The sequence below is a fragment of the Eumetopias jubatus genome, unplaced genomic scaffold (genome assembly GCF_037043125.1).
Source record: "Eumetopias jubatus isolate StellerSeaLion01/CBP00866 unplaced genomic scaffold, mEumJub1_p1.0 scaffold_14, whole genome shotgun sequence".
Classification (NCBI taxonomy): domain Eukaryota; kingdom Metazoa; phylum Chordata; class Mammalia; order Carnivora; family Otariidae; genus Eumetopias; species Eumetopias jubatus.
Window position 1 is genome coordinate 37,876,332 of NW_028274820.1, and position 10,576 is coordinate 37,886,907.

The window sequence follows — 10,576 nt, forward strand, 5'->3', positions numbered from 1 at the left end:
ATGTGGTTTTGTATTTTCTTCAATTAGTATGATATATTAGATTGATTGATTTTTATATGTTGAGCCTCACTGGGATCCATTTTACTTGGTTATGGTATATAATCCTGACATTTTGTTGGATTCAGTTTGCTGGTATTTTTGTTGAAGAATTTTTTGTTTTCTCATGAAGACTTTGTCTGGTTTTGGTAGCAGAGTAAAACTGACCTCATAGACTGAATTTGGAAGTGTTTCCTCCTTTCTTATTTTTTGAAAGAATTTGTGAACGATTGGTGATAATCTCAACTGGGTTATCTAATTTGTTGACATACAATAATTCATAGTATCCCCTTATAATTCTTCCTATTTCTATAGGTCAGAAAGTAATTACTATTTTAAAATCTTATTTTTAGAGGCACCTGCGTGGTATAGTCAGTTAAGCCTCTGACTCTTGATTTCAGCTCAGATCATGATATCAGGGTCGTGAGATTGAGCTCTACGTCAGGCTCCATGGTCAGCACAGAGTCTACTTAAGACTCTCTCCCCCTCTCTCTGCCCCTTGCCCCTGCACTCTCTCTCTCTAAAATAAATAAATAAATATTTAAAAAAAATCATCTGAGTCATAAAAAAGGAAAAAAAATCATCTGAGTCTTCTCTTTTTTTGGTTGTTTGACTAAAGGTTTGCCAATTTTGATGATGTTTTCAAAGAACAAACATTCATTGATTTTATTTGTTTTTCTATCTTTTAGTTCATTTATTTTTGCTCTAATCATTATTATTTTCTTCCTTCTGTTTTCTTTGCATATAGTTCCTCTTCTTTTTCCAGTTTCTTGAACTGAAAAGTTAGGTTATTGATTTGAGACTTTTCTTTTTTAACCAGTGTTTATCGCTATAAATTTCTCTTTAAATGCTGCTTTAGCTGCATTTCCTAAATTCGGACATGTTCTGTTTTCATTTTCATTCACCTTGAAGTATTTTTAATTTTGCTTTTGGTTTAGTCTTTTACCTATTGATTCTTTAGCAGTGAGTTGTTTAATTTCTACATATTTGTGAATTTCCCAAATTTTCTTCTGTTCCTAATTTCTGATTTCAATTTATTGTGGTTAGAGATCATCCTTTGTAGTATTTCAATCCTTTAAATTTATTTAGATTTGTTTTGTGCCCTAATATATGGTCTATAATGGAGACTATTTCACGTGTGCTTGAGAAGAATGTGTATTCTGTTGTTGTTTAGATTGTTCTATAGATATATGTTAGTTCTATTTGGTGTATAACATTGTTTTCTCTTTCCTTGTTGATCTTCTATTTGTTCTATTTATTATTTAAAATGGGATATTGGAATTTCCAATTATTATTATTAAACTGTGTTTTTCTTTCTTCATTTCTATCTGTTTTTGCTTCATGTATTTGGGAGCTCTGTTATTATGTGTATATATGTATATGTATATACATATACATATATACACACATATTTTTTTTGACATACTACATCTGAATTTTGCCATTTCATTTTAAATGCAATTTTCTTGTTTGAAAAACTCTATAAAAACCACAATACACTCTTGGGGTACCTGACTAGCTCAGTCCGAGGAGCATGTGACTCTTGATCTCTGGATCATGAGTTCAAGCCCCACATTGGTTTATTTATTACTTAAATAAATAAACTTAAAAAATATTTAAGAAAAAACCCACAATACACTCATTCTTATGTTGTATATCTGATCACCATAGTTTCCTATGTCTTATTTAATAAACTCTTAGAAAATAGTCATTAATGGGTCATATAGCTTAAGTCTTTTACATTTCCATCTGAATTTGTAAACTTTGAGTTATATTTCCATTTTGTTTCTTTGATTGCTGTCATTGCACTTCTTCCTGAAAACAAACAAAAATTGCCTGAATCTGGGAATCTAAACAAAGTCATCTAGATGTTCACTCTCATTCTCTCTTTCTCTTTTTCTCTCTCTCTGTATCAATCTCTCTTTCCTTTTTCTATTTATTCCATCTTGGTGTTGGCTTCTTTTTCAGGTGGATAAATTTTCCTAAAGCCAGAGAAAAAAGAGCTCTTCTTTTCAATGGTTTCAACATTCCAGGATTCAGTTTTACATCTATCTCTGAACCAGTGTGAGCAGAGATATTGATTGATTAGAATGATTGAACAGGCCTGGGACCGAGACCGCCTATGGAGCTGGTGGTGGGATCAGCCCCGACCTCCCACAGGAGCTGAGAGCTGGGGAGGAGGGCTTTCTCAAAGGAAAATTGAGGTGCTTTTATCAGAAGAAAGAAGAGATGCCGGGCAAGCAGAAGCTACAGATGATTGATGTCCCCGATATGTCAGATCGTAAGAATCACAGAGCAAGTGTTGAAAACAGAGATTCCTGGGTGCTCCCCCATTCTTACTGAATCAGAATCGCTTAGAGGAGGAGTTGTCTAGAAATTGGTATTTTTAATAGTATTCATGACTGCTCGCCTTTTGTCACTGCTTCTACTATAATGTAAACAAGTACTTGGAATAGTCTCTTTTTCCATCTTTCTTAAAGATGTACTTCTCAGCTAGGTTACACACCCAAGCTAAAGAAGAGTGAAAAATTATTGACTGCATTTAAGTTGTGTCGATGTGCACTTGAAAATGGTATGGGAATGATCTGAAATAGATATTAATACTTCTCTAAACTATCAGGGAATTATTCATTCCCTTGTTGGACTTTTGTGACTTCTATAACTAATGTCATGTTTTATTTTTAAAAGAGGACAAATGAAAACAAAACAGAAAACTCTTCTAATTCATTTCTTTTTTTCTCCCAAAAGGCAAAACAGATAAATGGCTGTACTCTGTATTTGTTAGGAGGGGAGACCATATTTTTCATGTCTCTTTTTATACCCACACTCCTCATTACTAATATCTGTTTAAGTTTCATCACTAGAAGACATCCTCAGTAGGTTGAAAAGTCATAGTGAGCACCAGTGAGTTACTTGCTGGTCAGCTTTGTTAGTTGATTTAAGTGTGTGATATGTGAAGTGGCTCTGACAGTAGAGGTTTACTGCCTCTCTTGTGCTTTCATGAATGTTTATTGCCATCTCTGGATTCTGTGTACCTTGTGGATCTGAGTTTTAAAGCCAGTATGTACCAATGCTAAAGGAACTTGAGCTATAATATACATATAATAACATATATGTACTTATGGACAATTAGCACATTGGAACTCAGGCTTTAAAATGTCCAACAAGAATAACAGTAATAACAACAACTATACCAACAGCATTGTTGAAATTAAAATAACACTTATTGAGCATTTTCTATGTACCTATCTTTGTGTTAAACATATAACATGAATAATCTACTAAATCCTTACAACAACCCTACGAGGTAGTTGCTATTATTATGGTGTGGAAACAGAAGCATTAAAAAATCTACATAAGTTCACACAGCTATAAATGGCTGAGGCAAGTTTAGTACAATCTGTCTCCATCCGTATCTACCTACCCTCTCCTCTTAGTGAGTAATGGATATACAATGCCAGTGGGGATAGATATGTTTGGTAATAATGTATTTATTTGACACATGGGAGGACAAGATTAGCAGAATCATCTTATGTATATCTGAACCAATGACTTTGACTTCATTAACTCAGTATTTCACACAGCTAAATGAGCTTAACACAGACTTGGGTGTCTTAGAACACTTGGAAGTGATTGAAGTCTTGCCTCTAGTTTGAAGCCTCTTGGGCTGGGAAGGAATGGACTTCAGGAGGCCCTGCTGTCTGTTGATGTGGGATAGACAAATTAGATTCACAGAATAAAGGCAAATGAACACGCAAGTAGAAACCTGCACCCTTTGAGTTCAATGAAAGCAAGAATGGAACTCATTCATTTATGGCCTCCACCAAGAAGTCCTCATTTATTCAACCTGTGTCTCCAAGGAAAAATTTTCATTTTTTTCATAAAACAGTTATTTCCACATTAATTTTATTTCTTTAAAAATGATGGTCAATTTTTCAAAAACTTCTTAGTCTTTTTATTAGCTTCTTGGAAAATTAGAAGTAGCCCCATTATCTCCAAAATTGGTTTGAATTAGGTATACAATTAGGAGTCCATCAAGTTGGAGAGAAATTTGAACTTTCCAACACCATTTTATCATCCTTTTTTATAAAACAGGTATCAACAAAAGAAAAAAGGGAAAGTCTGCCTCAACAATCCTATGCAAAGAACCTCCCAGTTTGTTTTTTCTTTAATTATTGTCAGTCCTTGAGAAATGTACATATCTGTTGCAATAAGCAGGAGTTGGGGCATGCTCTGTGAAGATGGGCCAAACCTCCTGCAGGACCGTGTGAATGGAATTCAGTATACACTGCAGCCTAAAAATATTGTAAGAGCATTCCATTCTTCTCATGAGACTTTTCTTCCTTTCTTATTCAGCTGCATTCAGATCTCTGTGGGGAGCAAGTGAGAGTGTGTGGATTCAATGAAATGTAAAAGCAGAGGAGACTTCCAGAGAGCCTTCTTTCCATCCCTAAAGGTCTTCATTTGTCTACAATGCTTGATAGATCAGTTTAGTCCAGAATTCACTGATACAGGAGAGATATTGACTTGCCCTATTGTGTAAACATAGAAAGCCCCAAATCGAAACCCCTGCCAGTGACCCCAAGCCCCAAGCTTTAGGAACTATGGGACTGAGACAAGAAATCCTGAGAGTCAACAATGGCACTGACAACCATATGTTATTGACTCAGACTGATTAGAAATTAACGCACCAACCCCAGAGGAAAATTTGCAAAGAAATCAGGGAGCGCTCATGTGTTCTATATTCTCAAGCTCTTATTCTTGCCTTGACTAGATCATTATTAGCAGAGGCAAGCAGAAAACCTGCAAAATATTTTTGTAACTTCTTTCCCTTTAAAATAGTTGTCATTGATAGATGCCCCATGAGAAAAGCTGGGATGGGACTTGGATGATTTATATTAAATTTTGCCTCTACTTCTGAATTGATGTGACCATAGAGAATTCATATCACCTCTGGATGCCTCTATTGTTTAAATTTACAAAGAGAGAGGTAATCATATCTTCCTCCTTTTTAATCCACCAAGACAGTTATCAATCAGGCTATAGGCAATGACGTATTGAATTCTGAGAAAGAAGGCTCTGATGAAATTCAGGGGAATACTTTTTTCCCCTTATTGTTGTATTTTCCCTTCATTAAGAATCAGTGTTGTTTCTTTGCATCCAACAGAGAGCAGGGAAGCACAGATATGTCCTGTCTTGTTCCTGGTATCTTCCTTCTCTCCAAAACATTATCAGTGATTTCACCAATAGGAAAGCAGAGTTTGGGAGGTTGGATTTGTCAGTTAACTTGTACTCCCTCTGCTGGTTGAATAGCTCATATTTCTCTTTCCATGACTCTTAGGCACTAAGATTAATTAATTAACTGATAATTGACTTATTTACTTACTTGAGTGAAGTTGAAAATTATGTGTATTTTATGTGTATATAGAGAATGGCCAACTTAGAATGGATTTGTGATATTGTATGTTTTCCAGTATTTGGAAGAGTTGTCATTTTATTTAGCACAAATGAGAAGGACAGGTTCATAAAACTAGGTTTTATTGTGTTATTAAGTTGTGTTATTAAGGATTAGCAAATCTATCCAACTCCAACCTTTTGATGGTACATACAAGAAAAGACATAATAAATAAATATGTATCTGGCATAGGTATCAACCATTGTCTTTAAAACACTGGACGGGTAGCTTGATACACATGGGAGCAGTCTGATAAAAACAAGCAGAACAATCAAATATGTTTAAATTCATGGGTTCATAATAATCTGAACAAAAGCCCTAATTAGTCACCCTTAAATGATGATAAAGAATCAGTTAATTATTTTGAACACTGGTAAATAAGAGGAAAGAATCAAGAAATTACCTGTCTTTTCTGTATGAATTATACTATTGAGTAATCTAAAGTAGATGAAAGAAGTATTTTTCTTTACATAAGTATTGCAGCCAATAAATGTAAAAGATGACAAAGGTAGAATATCACCATCTTTCAATCCCTAATCAATTCATGTATCTAGGCATCAAGCATCAAAGGCTACTTACATCACAGAAAGAGCTAGATCATGTGCCTCCTGATAAAAGAATACATCACCACCTATGAACTTGCCAAAGGTGTACAACCTGAGTCTGATCAAGCCTCTGGATCCAGCTTCCAATTTGCGGAAATATGGAGGGCAGAGGAAATGTTGAACTACATCATGAGTGTGCAATCAGCAAAACTCAAACCGTGGGAATCTTTACAAAAAAACCCAAACCTTTTATTTCATTAAAAAATTTGCCTTTAAAATTTTTCTCTTACAGCTTTTCAGATGGAATTCGAAAAGGATTATGATTATTGTGGGAGAGAGCATCATTTTTTGGTTTGCTTAAGCATAAATGGATTGGCATGGTTTATTTAATTAATCTGCCACAAATGCAGCAGCAGCAGCATTAAGACACATTTTATTTGTATGACTCTTACCTTCATAAGGCTATATAGTTTTTCATGTTTATAAAAGTGTGGACAATATTGCTGATACTTTTTTTTCTTTTTAACAAAATCTAAATCACACACACACACACACACACACACACACACACACATATTTATGTAAACCAAACTAAAACCTGTGTTTCTCTCACTGAGTTTCCTTGAGAGAAGAAGCCCTCTAATATCTGAGAATGAGTCTTTGGCCATTTTTGTTTTTTTTATACAATGAATGATAGATTTTTAAGGTGCTAAACATGGACTTGAAAACTATTTATATATTAACACCTAGACTTACTGAATATTTCCAAAATAATCAAGTTATATCTCGTTCTTTTGAAGAACCTGGCTACCACTAGAGAAACTTAGAACATTCCACAGACACGGTAAGGACATGTATACCTAAAGATCACTTGAAAAACAAGAGTTTCAAGTTTCTGACCCTACCATACATAATGAAACTGATTTGGCCAAATGAGAGGCTTAAGTTAGTTAAGTTAGTGGGCGACAGTAAAGAAGATCTCACAACAATGAAAACACAGAGTTCTAAATATTGGAAATCCTTCAATAGCCAGTAGTTGTTAGTCCAGCTATCTATCAGAATTAGTGGGAGGGAGTGTGTGTGAATGCTTTCAATAAATACTGATGACCTGTCCTTCCCAGGTCTCTAGGTGTGGATCACAGGCAACAAATTTTTCAAAGCTCTCCAGATAATCTCCATGTGTGGCCATTGTTAAGCACCACAGATCTACATGATAATTTCTCAACACATTGCAAATTCTGGGGAAGTGTGGAATGGTTTATTCCTTGATCAGAAGGTCTGATCTAAATATGGAGGGCAATCAGCAAGGTTTGCTCACTGGCAATTCCTTTATTTCATTAAGAAGGCAGTGCTGCATGGGGGATTATGTGAAGGCTCCATAGATATTTTGCCAGAAGTCTGTGGCACCAGAAAGTGTGGAAACTTTTCAAAATGATATGTTTCCAGACTACAGAAGGTTTATTCACTCAGGAGCATGTGAAACAAGTGCTTCTGGGGGTCTGGGAAAGCTTTTTACATAGGGCATTTACGGGAAATGAAGCTAGGAAGGGTTCCTTGCCTCCCTTTCTGTTTTTATTTTCTGAAATGTGTCCTTGGAAACTGGACTGATCAAGGTATAATGACAGTCACATGAATGACCTGGAATGATGTTTCCCCTAATGAAGGGCAGTTTGGTAAAAGCCCAAAGATCACACTTTACATCAAATCCTGATGTTCATGCTCTCTAAAGCCTTCCCTCTCATTGATAACATCTTCCGGTTTCTTTTGATACAGAGGGTAATTTGCCATGTTGGGAGGCATTTTCTTTGCTCAGTTCATCTGATCCGAAACAAGGGTGGTGTGTGGGGTGGAAGTGCTTTCTGGACACTGTGGCATTTTAGAAAAAAAAAAAAAAAAGACCAGCCTGTGAAGCTCATTCTAATTTATCAAAAGCTGGCAGGCTTGGCTACACTGCAGATCTAGCAATCTACTTCAATGTAAACATTTTAATTACTATTTCTAACATTTGGCTTTCATTAAAAGTTAGAGAAAAACTTAAAAAAATTTTCATAAAGTAAATACTGGAAAACCCCTTTAAAAAGCCTACCCCCCAACACACAAATGCACACACACACACACACATGCACACACACACACGGTTTTGATTTAAAGACAAAAAGAAAACTTTATAAACAGAAGAAGAACAAGAACAAGAAAAAGAGTGGGAGAGAGGGAGTGAAGGAAGGAAGGAAGGAGGCAAGGAGAAGGAAGGATTATAGAAAAGGAAGATAAAAGGAAAGTATGTATCCTTATCTTAATACCACTCATAAAAATTAACTTGAAGTGGATTAAAGACTTAAGCATAAGAAAGACCTGGTATGTAAAACTCCTAGAAGAAAACATAGGGAAAAAGCTCCTTGACACTGGTTTTGGCAATAAGTTTTTGGACATGATATCAAAAGCACAAGCGATCTAAACAAAAATCAAGTGGGACTACAACAAACTAAAAACTTCTGCACAGAAAAAAAAATAGTAAAATTAAAAGGCAACCTATAGAACTGAGAAAATATTTGCAAACTACATATTGGGTAGAAGGTTAATATCCAAAATATATGAAGAACTCATACAACTCAACAACAACAAAAAACAAATAACCTGATTAAAAATAGGCAGGGGACCTTAGCAGATATTTTTCCAGAGAAGACATCCAAATGGTCAACAGGTAATGAAAGAATGTTCAACATCACTAATTATCAGGGAAATGCAAATGAAAACCACATTAAAAAATCACCACACACCTGTCAGAATGGCTATCACCAGAAAGACGAGTTAACAAGCGTTGGCGAGGATGTAGAGGAAAAGAAAACTTTGTGCACTATTGGTGGGAATATAATTGGTTAAGTCACTACAGAGAATATTACTGAGGTTTCTCAAAAAATTAAAAATACAACTACCAGGGGTGCCTGAGCGGCTCCATTGGTTGAGTGGCCCACTCCTGATTTTGGCTCAGGTCATGATCTCCGGGCGTGAGATCGAGCCCAGCATCAGGCTCTGTGATGGGCTTGGAGCCTGCTTGGGATTCTCTCTCTTCCTCCACCTCTGCCCCTCCTTACTCATGCTTGCTCTCTCTAAAAAATAAATAAATAAAAATATAACTACCATATGATCCAGCCATCCCATTCTTGGGTATGGGTCCAAAGGAAATGAAAACAGGATTTTGAAAAGATATCTGGGCTCTCTGCTTCTCCCTGCTTGACAGACAGCCGCATCTTCTGGTGCAGTACTAGCCACATCCCCAAGATAGGGTGGTGAAGATTGGAGTAAATGGACTTGGCCATATTGTGCTCCTGGTCACCAGAGCTGCTTTTAACTCTGGCAGAGTGGATATTGTCACCATCAATGACCCTTTCATTAACCTCAACTACATGCTCTACACATTCTAGTATGATTCCACCCACGGCAGGTTCCATGGCACAGTCAAGGCTGAGAACAGGAATGTTGTTATCAATGGAAAGCCCATCTTCTTCTTTGTCCAGGAGTGAGATCCTGCCAACATCAAATGGGGTGATGCTGGTGCCAAGTATGTTGTGGAGTCCACTGGGGTCTTCACCACCATGGAGAAGGCTGGGGTTCACGTGAAGCATGGGGTCAAGAGGGTCACCATCTCTGCCCTTTCTGCTGATGTCCCCGTTTGTGATGGGTGTGAACCATGAAAAGTATGACAACTCCCTCAAGATCGTCAGCAATGCCTCCTGCACCACCAATTGCTTGGCCCCTCTGGCCAAGGTCATCTATGCCAACTTCGGTATCAGGGGGAGGACTTATGACCACAGTCCTTACCATCAGTGCCACCCAGAAGATCATGCACAGCCCCTCTGGGAAGCTGTGGTGTAATGGCTGAGGGGCTGCCCAGAGCATCATCTCTGCTTCTCCTGGCGCTGCCAAGGCTGTAGGCAACGTCATCCCTGAGCTGAATGGGAAGCTCACTGGCATGGCCTTCTGTGTTCCCACCCGCAACGTGTCAGTTGTGGATCTGACCTGTTGCTTAGAGAAAGCTGCCAAATATGAAGACATCAAGTATCAGGTGAAGCAGGCACCACAGGTCTCTATCAAGGGCATCCTGGGCTACAGTGAGGACCAGGTTGTCTCCTGCAACTTTAACAGTGACAGCCACTCCTCCACTTCTGATGCTGGGGCTGCCATTGCTCTCAATGACCACTTTGTCAAGCTCATTTCCTGGTATGACAATGAATTTGGCTACAGCAACCAGGTGGTAGAACTTATGGTCCACATGGCCTCTAAAGAGTAAAAGCCCCCCCGGGACCACCAGCCTAGCAAGAGGAAGAGGAAGAGAGAGGCCCTCCGCTGTTGGGGAGTCCTTGCCCCAACTCATCCTCCAACATACTGAGTATCTTCCAACCTCCGTAGTTTCCATCCCAGACCCCCTGAAGAAAAGGAGGGACTTGAGGAGCCCTACCTTGTCATGTACTATCAATAAATTATACTGTACCCAGCCAAGAAGAAGAAGGAGGAGGAAGAGGAGGAGGAGGAGGAAGAGGAG

The 10,576-nt window shown here is 37.6% G+C and overlaps 1 pseudogene; it reads left to right on the forward strand.

The window, feature by feature from the left end:
* Nucleotides 1-2,126: 2,126 nt before the first annotated feature.
* Nucleotides 2,127-10,324, forward strand: LOC114220019 (glyceraldehyde-3-phosphate dehydrogenase pseudogene; annotated as a pseudogene).
* The last annotated feature ends 252 nt before the right edge of the window (nt 10,325-10,576 follow it).